We start from the raw sequence: 17,885 nt of genomic DNA, 5'->3' as shown, positions 1-17,885 counted from the left end.
GGCGTTTTAGGCATTTAATTATGGTCAGATGAGCCCAAGGAGCCCCCCTTAGGGCCCTTAATTGGTGGGGTCCAGGGGGCAGAGCCCCCGGAAGCTTAGGGAAAATCATGCCATTTCAGCAACATTTGTAAATCACTGGTATCGAATTAGAAATAACCACGTTTGAATTTCATTTGGGGGAATTGCCCCCAAAGCCCCCCTCCCCCATCAGTACGCAGGTGCGAGGGAGCAATAGTGAATGAGACAATGGAGAGGGGAGAAGGTGACGGAAGTAGTGGCTTCCTCCTCACAGGTTTTTGAAGTTTTGTTGTATTAAAAAATTACAGTCCTTAGCAAAACTATAGTATAAAATCAAGCAATATACGTTTTTCACACTTCACTTTCCTCGGTATTTACTTGTATATTTTGAAGGATATTATACAAGGGAGCGTAGCTACCGAGTGAGAAGATTCTAGTCTTTAGTCAGTATTTGCTATACATTTCAGCTGCCGAAATAATTCTCACTGCTCTCTTTTGAATGAGTAGAATTTTACCTTAGTAGGATTTGGCTGTGGCTCCCAGGCAAGCACACCATAATTATAAGTATGGCAAAACAAAATTAAGGAAGAGTACAACACATTATGATTAAGTGCATTTCTAGGGAAACAAAAAATTCAATTTGTTGATCATTCCAACATTTCTAGAGAGCATCTTCCAAGTCAATTTATCATCACTGTGGAGACCTAGACATTTGATAAATGAAACCTTTGCAATATTTATCTGATCAAAGATTACATTACCAGGCATTTTACACGCAAAAAACTGAGGTGCTAAATGTTGGGTGCTGAGTGAGATTCTGCACTTGAAGTGCCAAAATCAGCACTTGACGGGTTAACTTTAACAAGGAAACCGAAACGTGCTGAATATTTGAGTGCAGAAAACGAGTGCTATAACAATATGCAGCACTTAACATCGAGTGCTGACTGCATAACCTGATCTGATTGGTCGGTTAGTATAATAGCTGTTACCTTGTGAATATTTGTTTTTGAATCAAATTCAGCTAAGAGATTCTTACATTCTTCATTCTCCAGGTCAATACCCAAGGCCTCAAAAGTCTGAATAACTTTGCTCCTTAAACTGTCAACAACATCAGTATTCAAAGCTGTTGCAGCAGATAACACTCTGTTTGTCATAGCATGGGTCATGTTGGTGTTTGATAAAAGAGAACCAATGAAAAATGCAGCTGGTCTCACTATGAACATGACAGACAATGAAAGCGGACAAAATATACAGTTCCTCAGGTAGACAAAGGAACATCCCTTGACTGCTATTATGTAAAATTTGTAGAACAGGTGAATATGCATGTGACACCTGTTCTACACATTTTTACATAATAGCAGTGAAGGGATGTTCCTTTGTCTACCTAAGGAACTGTATATTTTGTCCGCTTTCATTGTCTGTCATATTCATAGTGTCTTGTACTGTCATTATGCATTGCTCCATCTTGTTCTTGTAGTAGGCCTATCCTATCATCATCATCATCATCAAATGCATCATCTGCTGCAGGATTATGCACTTCACCAACAGCAACACCCAAATCAGCATCAACTAGACCCTCCATACCCTGTACAACTTCAGGTTCAGGTTCTTCTTGTGGATGTTGGTTTAATAAATGTTTCCTGTAAGAGTTGAAAGTGGTAAATGACGAAGGACATCCACCTTGACCACATACCAAATGTAGATGGGGCATGTCAAACAACGCATGAGTTAGCACTTGCACAAGGGCTATTCTGCTAGCACCCAAAAGAGAGCAAAACTTGGCACTTTAAGTGCACAACAGTCAGCTCCTTTGGGTGCTAGCAAAGTAGCCCGGGTGCAAGTGCTAACTCAGCACTTCGAGTGGAGTCACTATGCGAGCTCCTAAAAAGTGCTAAAATTGAATCTTTAAGTGCTAAATTTAGCACAACAGTCAGCTCCTTTGGGTGCTAGCAAAGTAGCCCGGGTGCAAGTGCTAACTCAGCACTTCGAGTGCAGTCACTATGCGAGCTCCTAAAAAGTGCTAAAATTGAATCTTTAAGTGCTAAATTTAGCACTTTTTTTTTTTAGTGTACTGTTTCACTATTACTGAATAACATCTATTTGGTTGTCAATGAATTAGTGACATGTTATTTGCATGAATCCAAATAGTCAATACACAATGCTCTCTATTTACAATTTATAAAGGAGTTTCTAAGTTTCTATGATAACAGAATACACTTGTATCGTCTGCAAATAGCAACAAAGAAAAGAAAACTCCAGTGCACATCCAAATTCTATTCCTTTGAATATATTAAGATAAAGGTATCCCAAAGGTATCCGATCAAAGGGAGCCTCCATGTTCCGCATCTGAGCGACATAGGTGTTTTTTCTTCTTAAAACATTCCGAGAAACCCTCGTATCATACGAGCAGGTTTGTCAGAATGGTGCCGAATGATAAAGGCCAGAATTTGGTAACCCGGCATGATGTCACGACAATAAATATTATTAATAAAAACCGTAACAAAAACACAGGGACACCCCCAAAGAAAATTATGATAAAAGAGAGAGGTGAATTCATTGTTTACAATGAAAGTCTTTTTTTAATGTTGGTGATAACGGTCAAATTTGACTAATCGCCATATAACGCTGAACTAAACAACAACAACAACAATAATATCTCAGGTATGCCTCAGTGTGCCCCTCATTTGAATAGCTCATGAGGCATTGATAGAAATTCATAACTAATGATTTACTAAGGATTTCTCTTTTCCAGTCGTTTTCCAGCACTCCTGATAAAACAGTCTTATATAATGTTTCCCAAATACCTATTCTGGAAAAGAAATGAATGGAGCAAAATCAATAAGTAGAGTTAGGCTACACTGTATAGACCTAGTTTGTACAATAAATTTGTTTAACAGAAAATAACGATCTCAAAGGCAACAACTTTGAAATTTCAATATAACAGTCGTCTCGTAACCGGGATGTCACTCGGAGAGAACTTAAAGGCATTGGTCCCCTGGTTGCTAGCATGCACATGCTTTCTTAAAGGGACAGTTGAGTTCTGTTGCAGAGGGCGCTACACAAAATAATTTTTTGTGAGATAATGAAAAACTGAGTGTCAAATTTGAAAGAACATAATATTTAAATGACAAAATCATCTTTGTTTGATCAAAATTGGTTCAGAGACGGCTGAAATATAACGATTTCTAATACTCGTGTATACCACCACAAATATTAGATATTTTGAAAAATTAAAAAAAACCGTTGAAAAAACCGAAATAACGCCTTTTACGTCGTATTTCAGTCAATGCCGATGTTGACTTTTTTGTTGGCATTTTTTTGTTGCTTATAAATATTACCCACAATTAGCCGGCTCATGAATTGTTATTTTTAATTAAATAAATTAACGGTCACCGTGTTTTTTTAATGTGGAGCTGAATTGGTATGATCGTATTGGCTAAATTTCACATTTTGGGGTCTAAAATTACCTTCATAGCAACTTTATGTTTTAAAAGGGCACTATAAATGTCATAGATAAGAATAACAGCAATAACCATGCACTTTGAAGGCATTTGCGGTCTGAAAACAGAACTCACTTATCCCTTAAATGAGCAGTAAAAAAAAAAAATATCCACCAAACGACACATGATTTGGGTCCGGAATTCATTTGGAGAACTCATAGGCACACCCCGATCGACGCCCCGTAAATTTTCAAACCATTATCAAACAGGCATGCACTCTTGGTGACTTTAATATTCATTTTGATTATCAAACAAAGGAAAGAAAAGACAAAAAAAAAAAAAAAAACAGACAAAAATCTTGGTTTGTATTTTGTTTGCACATTGGGAAGTCGATGATGCGAGTCACTCATTTAGAGAGATAGATGGCGCTACAACAGTACAGTTGTTTTGTTAAGTTAATTTTTGAGATATTCTTTGCGTGTCCCCGTTATTGAAAGAATCTATAATTATTGTTAGTGGAAGGTAATACAAAGTTTTGGTATGGGATCATGAATTTGGTTCAAATGAGCATATTGGAACTTGGAAGCATATGCGATCATACACTATCCAGTGAGCGTTGTCGCGGTTGAAATCGAGTCTAAAGTTATGATATTGTAAATAATAAACTCTTTATGTTGTATAGCTCCCTCTTAAGGTCAAGATATTAATAAAGCTATAAAACAACACACACACACACACATATAAAACAACGTGTCTTGACTAAAATCGATGGATTGGGCTATTCCTGTTTGAAAATTATATATCACAACTACATATTATGAGATTTTCATGGTCGCAGCTACCATTGTATGGCCGTATGCGCTATTTCAAATTCATCAAAATTTACCGGGAACACCGGTAAATTTTTATTTTCAATTTTTCTCGAAATATATCAAAATTGTAAAGAATCACTATCCAGCCAATTTTCAAAATTCATCAAAAGTTTGTTTTACCTTGAAGACTCTTCATGAATATAATATTTGAAAACACGAAAGACTTCATGCATGGCTGCCGTCAATGAAACGGAGTTAAGTCTTTTGTCAATTCTGCTTGTTGCTACGACAGTCAGCCGGTGAAAACGAAATTTTTAAATCAAATTATGGAAATGCAAGCATCACTTTAAACGCACAGGTGTCATATGAAAGGGCAGAAACTGAACTTTCTAGAAAATTAATGTGAATTTTCTTCGAAATTCAGATACCGCCCGCCAAATGACTTTATGGTTTCCTTCCTTCAAATTGCTTTTAATCACTCATGCGTGAAAATAATATGCATCATATGAGTTTCATCAAATGAAAGAGGAGGATCTAAGCTTTACAAATATGTGTCATTTATTAATTATAATTATAATTGTGATTAAGTTATGATAAAACATCGATAATTCTCGGTTTCGTTTTTTCTGGGTCGCATTGTACAAAAAAGGCGTGCACAATTTAGTGTAAATCTATACACTGACGGGATGATTAATAACAAGTAACAGAATAAATGATGGGCGTGCTCAGAATGTGAGAGCGCTAAGAAGAGTTAAAGGAGAAAGAGGTTGTTAAAGCTAAAAGGACAGGACACTCGGCGTAGAGGAAGGGAAGGATAGAGAGAACTAAGAGAGCTGATCCATAGTAAAAAACGGAGATGTAAAGATGTTTGAAGGAAGAAAGAGAGAATATCATATAAAACAATGATAGTCTAAAACTAACCGAAGAATAGACTTGAACTAACTGTTCAAGCTGACTTAATTTTGATCTGTTATTCTTGTATATTGTATGTTGGAGGCTTGGCGAATAAAAATCAATCAATCAATCTAGTGAAAACACAGCACAGAACATAATGTGTCTTTTGGACTATTTTCATCTCTGAATAATTATGATTTATATATATATATTTTGTTCCAAATCCTTAGCCTAAAATATGTTTTGTTTGTGTTTGTTTTTCATTTTGAAGAAAATAGTATGGTTTGCTAGGAATTATCATGAACATTATAAAGAAAATAGCCAAATATATATATATATATATATATATATACATATATATATATATATATATATATATATATATATATATTCATATATGAACAAAGGGGAATATAACGGGGTTGACGGATTGAGCAGGAGATGTAACACCAATCAAGACTCACACGACGTCGATAAGTTTGACCAACAGGACCATCACAGTAACCTAAATGCAAGAGTCTGGACCCCAAGGAAGAACAGCTTTGTTATATTAACAAAGCTTAATGGGCTATCCAGCCATTCACTATACTATTGATTTTTTTTTACTATGTACATGCATTTTCTTTGTATTGTTTTTAATATTGTGATGGAAAATAAATACCAATGGCATTACCAAGAGTAGAATTAAGGACGATAAGTAAACAATCCCTGGGCCCCGTCTAATAAAGAGTTGCGATTTATTCAGTATTCGCAAGTCCTCTTATCAATTGCAAGGTTGCAGTCACTTATATTCTCTCTTATGTACATAGTTGGGATTGATGTCAATCGCAAATAAGTTGCGATTAATATCAACTCTTAATAAGACGGGGTCATGGTCGCCATGCACGAGAATCTCAGCATAACACCCGGTATTAGGATTTGCTAAATATATTCCGTTGAGGCTGTGTAACGTATTTCACTTATACTATGGTGCTTTTCAACGGAAGAAAATCCCGATTCGAATTTGATAGGATTTGCTTAATTATTCAGTTCAGTTCAGTTCAGTTCATTTATTCAATTCATTTCTAAAATGTACAGACAGTTGTACGTGACAAAAAACATACATATTTACAAGTCATGAAATAAAAAGCAATAAATATTATAAGTAGGCCTATTACATTGTAAGAAAATGAATTATGAGAACTTTAAAATAAAGCCAGATTGGCCTTGTGAAAAAAAAAGTCCTCATTTGCTAGAGAGTGATTTGGAGGCTTCATAATAATATTTTCAAATTTGTACAACAAAGGGAAAAAGAAACAAGCAATGGATATGAATATATACATGCATAGAATATGAAATACAAAATACCTACATGTAGATGCCAACAGATATAAAGTGCATCCAAGTAATTACCCGATCCCCCCCCAAAAAAAAACAAAACAAAAAAAACAACAACCTAAAAACCTAAATTACTTCCTTTTTCAAGTGGATGTTTTCAAATATCAAAGAGTTGCAAACTAAGCATATTTTGAAATAAAATATTGTTTCAATTTTCTTTTAAAGAAAGAAAGAGAGAGAGAGATGCATGAACAAATATAATTGGGAAGTGAGTTCCAGATTGATGGGAAACTATATCGAACTGACCGTTGTACAAAGGTTTTCCCGACTTTCCATAAATGAAATAAGCTGCTGTTTCGTGTGCCATGGGAATGAATTTCTTTATTTATAGTGAACATTTTAACAATATTTTTGGGGAGGATACTCTTGAAGTAAAAATATCCAAGTAGGATAGTATGATATTGGTATAAATGGAAAATGTTCAAAGTATTCAATTTATGGAAAAGGGGAGCCGAATGAGTAAGATAATGACTACCAGTACATATTCGTATTGCCCTCTTTTGTAATTTGAAAATGACATCTAATTTGGTTTTACTACAATTTCCCCAGACAGTTATACAATATAAGATATGTGATAATATTAAGGCGTTATACAGTGAGAATAAGGCTGAACCAGGAAGACAGCTTCTTAATTTATACATAATACCAATGCATTTAGATATTTTGGTACTTAAATAGTTAATATGTGAATCCCACTTCAAATTTTCATCTATATTGACTCCAAGAAAACAAATAGATTTAGATTTAGTTATTGGTGTAGAATCGATACTTAATGTAAGATCATTGCAGGTTTTAGTCGCATTGGACAGCTTATTATGGAAAGATATAAAACAAGTTTTAGTCAGATTAAGTATTAATTTATTGGCCTTAAACCATTTAGATATGTTATGTAGTTCAACATTAATATTCTCTTGCATATCTTTTAAATCCGGCTGAGTAAAGAACAAAGTGGTATCGTCTGCATACATAATAAAGTCAAATTTGGTAGATGATTTTTCAATATCGTTAACGTATATGAGAAATAATAGGGGACCTAATATAGAACCTTGTGGAACCCCGTGTTTAATTAAACTATGAGTGGAAGAAGCATCATTGAATATGGTAAATTGATAACGACTACATAGATAGTTTTTAAACCATATGAGTGGGAGGCCATGTACACCATAATGCTGTAGTTTACATAATAGAATATCGTGATTAACTATATCAAACGCCTTTGAGAGATCTATAAATATTCCTATTCCAAAATCGTTATTTTTTACTGAAGATACAATTTTATCCTGTAAATCTATAAGAGCATGACAAGTCGAGTGGTTACTTCTAAATCCATATTGACTGTCTGTTAAGATGCTGTTAGCTATTAAGAATGAATACAAACGTTTATACATACATTTTTCCAGTATCTTTGAGAAGCATGGCAATATTGAAATAGGTCTATAGTTTTTGCAGAGATGAGAGTCATTTTTCTTATAAACTGGTACAATTTTAGCAATTTTAAGTTTGTCTGGTACATTACCTGTACTTATAGATAAATTGAATATATAACATAAAGGCTTTACAATCGAGTATATAATCTTTTTTACAATATTACTGTTGATGCCGTCAAAACCACAGGAGTTACTTTTCTTCAGCGATTTAGTAATTTCAAGAATTTCAGATTCAGTAATAGGCTTTAAAAATAACGATTTCGAAAGTGGATCATTTAAATATCCTTCAAATGTATCATTTCGTGCAACAACCTGAGAAGAAGTTAAAATATTTGTGCAGCAATTAATAAAATATGAATTTAATTCATTAGCTATACATTGTCTGTTAACTCAACAGAAAAACTGCCACTTTCCAGATTTCTTTCGAATGTATTAATAAAAATGTTATCAATGAGAGATGCAGTATTCATAGTAATACGAGTTGGATATTTGATGACAGGAGTAAGACCAAATGAAAAATTAATGTTTAGGAAATCGTTTGTATTTTCATCAGTTGATTTCAGTAAGTCTATATTAAAATCACCTGTCATAATAATTTCTCTTTTTTCAGTGCTAAGTTTTTCAAGTGTTTCAGAATAAAAATGTATGAATGATTTAATATCTGTGCTAGGCTTTCGATAAAAAACACCAACCGTCAGCCTATCTCTATCTTGTCTAAACAAATCTACACATAAATATTCACAAGTGGAATCACTTTCTACGGAGTGTGTAATTGATTCTCTTCTTTGAAAATTAATGTCATTTTTAATGAAAATACCAACACCTCCGCTTCTACCAGATTTTCTATCAACGTTGACAAACTTGTATCCATCTAAATGAAATGGAATTACTGGTAAACCACATATCCATGTTTCTGATATAGCTATAACTGAAAAACTGTTCTTTATGATAGATAGAAAATTAGAAATGTTCTCAAAATTTGTATGAAGGCTTCTGGCATTTAAGTGAATCATGCTGAATTCGGCATAAGACTGGAAATGTTCATTAAATTCAAAAGGGGTGTAGCTGTTACAAGCAAAATCTGGGTTATTGACATGCAGATCAGGATCAAGATCGTTAAGTGGGTTGTTCATACGAAAGTTCATTCTTACTTATAAGATTACACATTTTGATCGTAGCAATAAAGGAAGAAGAAGAGAGCGCAACTCTACAAAAATAAGTATTACAATCTATTCCGCACCTGAAGCATAGATGGAAATACATGTAAAAATACATGCAACATGCAAAAGAACGAATGTGGGAAGAATTGATATATTTATATTCTTTCATTATAGTCATAAAAGTCAAATTTATTATACGGAAATACAAAAACAACTTAACAAAACAGTTAAGCATAAACAAATACTACATTGATTGAAAATTCCAAGCAATGAATATATATATATAAATATATGTAAAACAGAATTATATACAAATAGTACAAATAAAAATAAGCGTTCACTTTGTCAAAGTTTGTTATCGAACGATAAAAAGGGAAGTTTTTCCCTCCAGAAGATTGTTTAGTTCAGATTTAACATTTCACTATTCATTTGGCAGAGATTTCAGGTCATCCTCGTTTCTGATGAGTTTTTTCTTATGGTCCTTACCACTCAGTAGAGCAATTATTCTCCCGTCATTTTCCTCGTGAGAATTATGACTTGAGGTTTTATTTCAATAAATATGTTTTTCGTATAATCTGCTCTGCTCTTCAACGGTCAATGATCTCTTTATTATCTGCTCTGAATTAGTCAGCAACAGAACTTTCCGTTTTAAAATATTTTCCCTTTGTTTTATCAAGGTTTTGTTTCTATTCGCTATTCCTTTCTATTGTGTTTTGTTTTGTCTTTTATAACAGCGATACCACAATTTTTTGTCGAGTGTAACGCGATATACATGAGTCATTATTTTATATACAATTTAATTTAGTTTTGTTGAGATTTCTACTTAGCAGTTCTCTTATTTGTTTCATTTTGTTTTGTCTTAAATTTGGAAATTTGACATTTTGCTCAGTTGGGGGGGGGGGGGGGGGTAAGGCCACCTTTTTTAGGTCGGCCGTGGGCATAATTTTTGTTTGTTTTTTGTTTTGATTAAAAAAAAAAATATAAAAAAAATCAAAAGGGGGGGGGGGTTTAAGGTTTTTTTTTTAGGGGGGGGGGGGGGGTTTAGATACATAAAATTACCAAAGGGGGGGGGGGGGTTAACCCCCAACCCCCCCCTGCTTACGCGCCTGATACGAGCTATGCAGAGCAAAGTTCTGAAAGTCTGTAGATAGAGACGAATATTCATTTTGAAGGTGGGATGGTCGTACTCTAACCTCTGATCTTGTATTTTTGACAAAATGAAGCACGAAGCAAATGTCTGAAATAATGATAATTATATTGTGCTTTACCACCTCCCCCCCCCCCATTCCATTGTGGGAGGATGGGACCTCAATGCCCTTACACTTTAAAACTAAAATCTTAAAGATCATTATCCGAACTGAAAATTATATGCCATTTTAGTGTTTATCTGAGGAGTGTCAGCTCTCTGAAAATTCAAAATCTAAATATTGAAAATCGGAAGTTGTCGACCTAAAAAAAAAAAAAAAAATCTTTTGTGGAGTACGCATATTTGCATTAATACATCACGTCTCATCGCCTCAGCTGTATAGGTGAACCGGTTGGGTCCACATGAATGTTATGTCGTCTGTTGACTCGTAATTTGAAAGGGTGGGGAAAATGAGGTTTTAATTTGCTTCTGTACAATGATGAAAGGGAAAATCCTTTTTGTTTCTTTATATTTGTATTCTACACTCATTCAGTTTTCCATTTATATCAAGTTGTATTTTCATCGGATAGGGTCTTTAAATCACTCTCTGAAGGGACCGAGAAGTGAGCACTTTTCAAACTGTCAGAGTAACACCTTGAACATGCTAGATTAAACATTAAGCCTTTATAGTGTTGGATTCAGCATGTTCAAAGCGTTAATCTACCATTCTGAAAAAGTTGTCTCTTCTAGGGTATAGGGTATTTTCGTTATTAAAACTATGGTGATGAGGAGAATTGTGGTGATAGTGCTGCTGCTGCTGCTGCTGCTGATGCTGGTGATGACAATTAATTAGAAGGCGTAACTCAACCAAACAAAGCTACAATATACAATTGGTCACCCATGCTTCCTTAGCTGGACAATGGTGGCTGAATGGTGGCTGAATGGTGGCTGATATTTAGGTAATATTTAGGTAATATTTAGGTAATATTTAGGTAATATTTAGGTAATGATACTGCTGCTGCTGCTGCTGATGATGATGATGACAATTAAGAAGAATGTGTCACTCAAACAAACAAAGCTATAATATACGATTGGTCACCCAAGCATCCTCAAGCTGAATGGTGGCTGATATTTAGGTAATATTTAGGTAATGATACTGCTGCTGCTGCTGCTGCTGATGATGATGACAATTAATTAGAAGGTTTAACTCAAACAAACAAAGCTAGGTAGAAGGTACATCGCCAACCTGTAAGAAATCCAAATGTTGATTTAACATTTAAGTTTTTAGAGCGTAATAGGTTTTCAGTGACATAATATTCGATCGAGGCAGGTATAGGGATTTCTTTATTAAAACTATGGTGATAGTGCTGCTGCTGCTGCTGCTGCTGCTGATGCTGGTGATGACAATTAATTAGAAGGCGTAACTCAACCAAACAAAGCTACAATATACAATTGATCACCCATGCTTCCTTAGCTGGACAATGGTGGCTGAATGGTGGCTGATATTTAGGTAATATTTAGGTAATATTTAGGTAATGATACTGCTACTGCTGCTGCTGCTGATGATGATGATGACAATTAATTAGAAGGCGTCACTCAAACAAACAAAGCTACAATATACGGTTGGTCACCCATCCATCCTTAACTAGATAACGAATACTGAAAGGCCACTATCAAGAATGCTTCGCTGAATATAAAACCCCAATTCTTTCAATACCTATAGTTGGATAAACACCGCAATTATTTCAAGGCAACTTACAACACGAGACTAACCACTAAATAATGTACCTTGACCTAAATTCAAATTGAAACTTTACCCTAGAAACCGTGTCCCTATAACTATCTTTCATGAAAAATAAAGTGTTTAACCAATCTTTGGATTTAAATGTAAAGTAGGTAGAAGGTACATCGCCAACCTGTAAGAAATCCAAATTTTAAAGGGCAAACAAGTCAAAACAAGTACTTATTCTAAAATCGAAGGCTTTTAGTCCGCATATGGCGCTATTTTTTGGATAAAACTTCAGGTTATATACAACTCGATTAAATTCAGGTTTTATGAAAGCACACACGATCAAAATCTACCCGGCGAGAAAGCTAAAATGCTTAGAATATAATAATATGTAAGGTAAATCAAGAATTCCCCGGACTAAAAAATAGTAACTGTTATTCTTAAATTGACAGATTTTGTTTTGTACGGCGCTACTTTGTAGGGTAAAACCTCGAATAAACATTTATTCATTTTTTCCAAATCAAAACGTGACTAAAGCAAACAAATGAATTAAGGCGCTAATGAATTGTGATGAGTGAAAAAGGTCGCGTTATTGACAAATTCACAGTGGCGTATTTACGGGAAGGAAAGGGGGCACGTGCCCTGGGCGGTTCCTAAAGGGGGCGCAAAAAAACCCCACAAAAGAGACAATGAGAAAAGGAAAAGAAAAGATTATAATATGCGCCCTAAATACAGGGTAAAGTGCATCAGAAAGAAAGTTTCTGATGGTCTAACATTAAACAAAAATCTAAATCTCGGTCACTTCGCTCCCGCGCATCCTTTCTTTCTTTTTTTTCTTTTTTTGACGCTTGATGACAAGGCTCCCTTGTGAGTTTCTTCATGTTTTAGGGGTCTTATGTTTAGCACATTGTATGAGTTTGTGAAATATCACACAAAAGACTAGAGATGGACTACATTGTGGATTGTGCCAACTCCCAATCTCTGAACTCCTTTATTTCATAAAACACGGTTGCCAAGGGCAATTACGCATGTGTACAACGCTGCTACAATAATCATGAATATTCATGCCATGTTCATACACACCTCCACCGTCTTCAATAAGGTGTAAACACCTTCTTCCCCCTTCTGTAATTATTACTTCTGCGCCTGGTGCATTCAATTGTCAAGCCTTATTGGCTTTTGCGGATGCACCATTTTCCATTTGTACCATGGTTTATACTTTCATATTTTCTTCATATTTTGAATGCTGTTATGTCAATTTATATGTAATTTTGAAATTGTTATCTGTTATGAAATTCCATATTTTATCTTTGTATATATTATCATGATGATGGGAATAAATTTCAATTCAATTCAATAAATGTAAGTTTGTCAAGGATACTGGTGAATCGAAACAGGAAATGGTTTTTGAAAAACAAACATTGATGAGATTTATGACGTGTACAAAGATATTGATAGAAGGAAAACAATTTAAAAAGTGGTTTTGATATTTGCAGTCCTCATGCTATGGAACAGGTGAATAAATAAAAAATATTGGCAAACGAAGCAAAACAAACACTTAAGGCGCCAACTTGTTATTGTTAGGAAACGGAAATAAGTATGAAGCTATTACCAAATGAAATTGGCGTACGTGTACAGGTTGGCCAAGGTGGGTATAAATCACTTGCCCAAATATAGAGTTTCTTAATTTCGCTTGTTCGCTCCGCTCGCTTACAAAAAAATGATGACTCTATATTCTACCTGAAAATGAAATGTTATCACCAGGATATATTAACTTAGACATGATCTAAAAAACTGGAAATTCTAAAATGTGCTTGAATATGAGGTGGTGGTTACCCGAACACTGATGGTAATTTCAAAATTAGCCGCCTAGATCCTCCCCTTGCTGGTTCATGCTAAAATAATGTAGTCAATTAATATGTACTCAATCATGTGGGATTTTTGTTCGTCAATTTAACCCCAATTAAAATGTAAATACTATGGTTAGGTACACACATACGAGCTGGTGATACGTTTTTTGTTGTTGCAACAAATCAAATATGAATATTCTATGATCAATCATATAGGAATAATTGAAACTTGTTTTTATGGTTTTCGCTTTTTACTCCTTGCCTTGGTTACCAACTGCAAAACAAGGGGGATTAGAGGTGATGGATCGGCTCTATGAGATAAAACATGCAATAAATCTTATGATTATTAACTTATAATAGACTGATGATTTTCTAACAAAAAATGAACTATTGTATGAAAATCAATATGGTTTTAGAAAATTTCATTCAACGGAGTTAGCATTGTTACAATTATTTGATAGAGTGTCAAATGCCTTAGCTGATCATAAGCATGTTATTGGAGTATTCATGGATCTGAGCAAGGCATTTGACACTCTTGACCATACAATACTTATACGTAAATTGGAATACTATGGATTGAGGGGTGTCGCTATACAATAGTTTAAAAATGATTTAACAAATAGAAAACAATATGTATGTTATGATTTAAATGAATCAGAATTATTATCTATAACGTGTGGAGTGCCACAAGGGTCAATCCTCGGCCCTTTGTTATTTCTGATATATGTAAATGATATTTATAATTCATCAAATGCACAACAGTATATTTTATTTGCTGATGACACCAATGCATTTTGTTCCAATTCAGATTTTCAGATCCTTTTAAGAAATATTAACGCTGAATTACCAAAATTATCAAAAATGGTTTAGAAGTAATAAACTGTCTCTTAAATTAAAGAAAACAAACTATATATACTTTCAGAACAGAAAAAATAATGATATTCCTGACATTGAAATTACTTTGGATGGTGAATTATTGGAAAAAAGGATAGCAGAAAATTCCTTGGTGTTTTGATCAATGAAAATCTGAGATGGAATAATCATGTGCAATATATTTCTAATACTATTTCACGTAATATTGGTATTCTCTGTAAATTGAAATATGATGTCCCTTCAAATATCTTGTTTATGTTATATAATTCATTAATACTGCCATATATTTCATATTGTAACATTATATGGGCAAATTCGAAAAGTAACGTTGACACCATTTTACTGTTACAAAAGAAAGCAATGCATATATATGTACTGATTCTTCCTATCGCGACTACACCTATCCTTTGTTTTCAAAACTAAAAACTCTAAAAGCTGATGATATATATATTCTACAAATAGCACTTTTCATGTTTCGTTTACAAAATGGTCTACTACCTTCATATTTCCCCCCATTGTTTAATTTGAATAAAACCATCCACTCTTACCCTACAAGGCAAACTGAAAAATTCCATTTAAGAAATCCAAAAACCGCATTGGCTCTCAAATCCATAAGACACGCAGGCCCAGACATTTGGAACTCTCTGCCCATTGTAATAAGAAACCTTAGGACATTGTATTCATTTAAGAAGGCAGTTAAAACTATGTTATTGTCTAAGTATTGATCCTGTCGTGTGTAATTGTACTGTATTCATGTTCGTGTGTACATTGACTGTACATTCAACAATAGGGACTTTTAGATTCGCACGAAGACAATAGGTCTATGCTACGATCGACGTCCTTTTAAAGCACTGCCGTGAATGGAAGTACCACGTATCAGTCCACGCAAATCTAAAAGTCCCTAATGATGTGTAATCGTCCATGACCTAGCATCGTTTAGCCATTCATGAATGAACCTGCATTCAATCAGCAGATGTACGAGATTTATTGTATTATTACCAACGCTCCTTCTGTCCCCTTTCCTTTTCTTCTCTGCAAGTCACTCTTTTCTATTTTTAAATTTTTTTATTGTTGTATCTAAGATGAGGGCTGCGGGCACTTCAAGCTACTTTGCTTATTTCTGAGAATGGGGCATGACAACATCACAATCCACTGAACAAATGCTTATTTGTAATTCGATTTAATAGATTTAGTGATCTCATGATTCAAATATTTATAACTCTTGTTATTGGTCCGATTTATTTCAAAATTACGTCAACCCGTTTCTTAAATCAGGTTTATTAAACCGATTGTATTCATACTTGCCATATCTCCATACTCTTGATATGACTACAAATTAAAATGGGTTTAGATTAATAACTCTTTTTAGGAGAGCAGGCGTCGTCTTCGTTGCTGTACAGTCAGCTTCATGGTCGATTAGTCGCCGGCCAATCGACCATGAAGCTGACTGTACAGGCCATCATGTAGCAACAAAACAGCTGTCCAGACATAAATCGACAATAATTAGCCTATATCTGATACAGGGGCACTTTATATTGAAAACGCTACCAGCCCCCAGTGGTTTTGTGGCCCTTTGGACGCCATATTGGATTTCGTGGTTTCCTGAACCACTGCATAACGTTCTAACCTATCTTAAAAGATTCTATGACCCCGAAAACCATAGCATAGACACCCCAATTATGTTTCTGGGATGGATAATAAGTGACTTATGGCCACTTTTATATTATGGCGGCCATTTTGGACGCCATCTTGGAATTTGGGTTTTCTGGACCATCACAACCCATGCTTACTTGTTTCAATGGATTCTCTGAGCCCCAAAACTATGGGATAAACATAAAAATGATGTCTTTATGATTGATAATAAGTGATTTATGGTCATTTGTAGGTATCGACGGCCATCTTGGACGCCATCTTGAGAATAACAGCTTTCTGAACCTCCGATTAAGGTATACTTTCAGAATGTTATTTCTGAGGTCGAATACTTCTAGAAACCGTTGAAAAACCTTTTGTCGCAATTTTGGAGGGTCAAACCATTGACCCGACTACAACTTACATCTCTCTTGTAACTTGCTAAGCTCCACCCCAAAAAACTCCAGATCTCATTCCCCTTGTGACATCATCTGTCAGTCATCAATGAGCTAACTTGAGAAAGTGGCAAGTAACTTTGCCAAAGTTGACCACCTGTTACAATACCACAAACAATAGCAACATATAAGTTGCTATGTCAGACATGTCAGACTAAACTAATATTCTAGAATAGACAATGTTATGTAATTTCCCCAGCTTAGCACACGTTCATAATAGAATTGCATGCTTCCATACATAATGTACATCATAAAGACATCATCATTGCCTTTGTCTTCCTGGTTATGCTACAGCATGTCTGACATAGCAACTTGTATGTTGCTATTGTATTAAGTATTGTAACAGGTGGTCGACTTCGGCAAAGATACATGCCCACTGACAGAAGTTTACATATCAAAATATGAGATGTATGCTGGACTGCACACCAACAGGAATACACTTGTATTTCAATGTCATGGGCCCTTTAAACCGTATATTGACCCGACAATTGGTCTAGCGGTACGTACACTCGGTGTCAGCATGGTAAAGCTCTCTGTCTTCGCCTTCAAACTTAGACGGACCCCGATTCAAAACGGAGTCACGTGCACGTCTTTTGGATCTTTGGATGGTGACCTTACGACGTGTTATAAATCTCGGTTCCCATCATGTTTCATTGATACACGTCTGTACAGCCCAATGACATAGAACAACAAGGCTCAACTCATATTTTAATAGTGAAAATTAAGCCAAAAATTACCGTCAGCATTCAGCCAATGAATGTGTAATGGAGCTTTGATTCCTCTGAACTTTTCCCCCGTAGGCACGAACAAACACTTTATATGACTTAACTATGCATCTTACTGCATTACTTGTCCGTATTTGGTAAGGAACAACAGAAGGAGAATTTAAAAAAGTTTTTTTTTATAGGATGCAAGGCGCAGTATAAATTAATGAAAATACAAAGAGGCGTCAATGAATTTTACTAACTGGAAGTTATAAAAAAAAAACATGATCATGACCATCAGGCAAATATTTAGTCATCAAATGATTTTGTTTTACGATTTTAATATACTTCCCGGAACTGTTCCTATTACGCACATACAATTATTGAACGA

The sequence above is a fragment of the Strongylocentrotus purpuratus genome, unplaced genomic scaffold (assembly GCF_000002235.5).
Source record: "Strongylocentrotus purpuratus isolate Spur 01 unplaced genomic scaffold, Spur_5.0 spur5_scaffold_8, whole genome shotgun sequence".
In the NCBI taxonomy this organism is placed as follows: domain Eukaryota; kingdom Metazoa; phylum Echinodermata; class Echinoidea; order Camarodonta; family Strongylocentrotidae; genus Strongylocentrotus; species Strongylocentrotus purpuratus.
The sequence above is the reverse complement of the archived record's forward strand: the minus strand, read 5'-3'. Positions refer to the sequence as shown.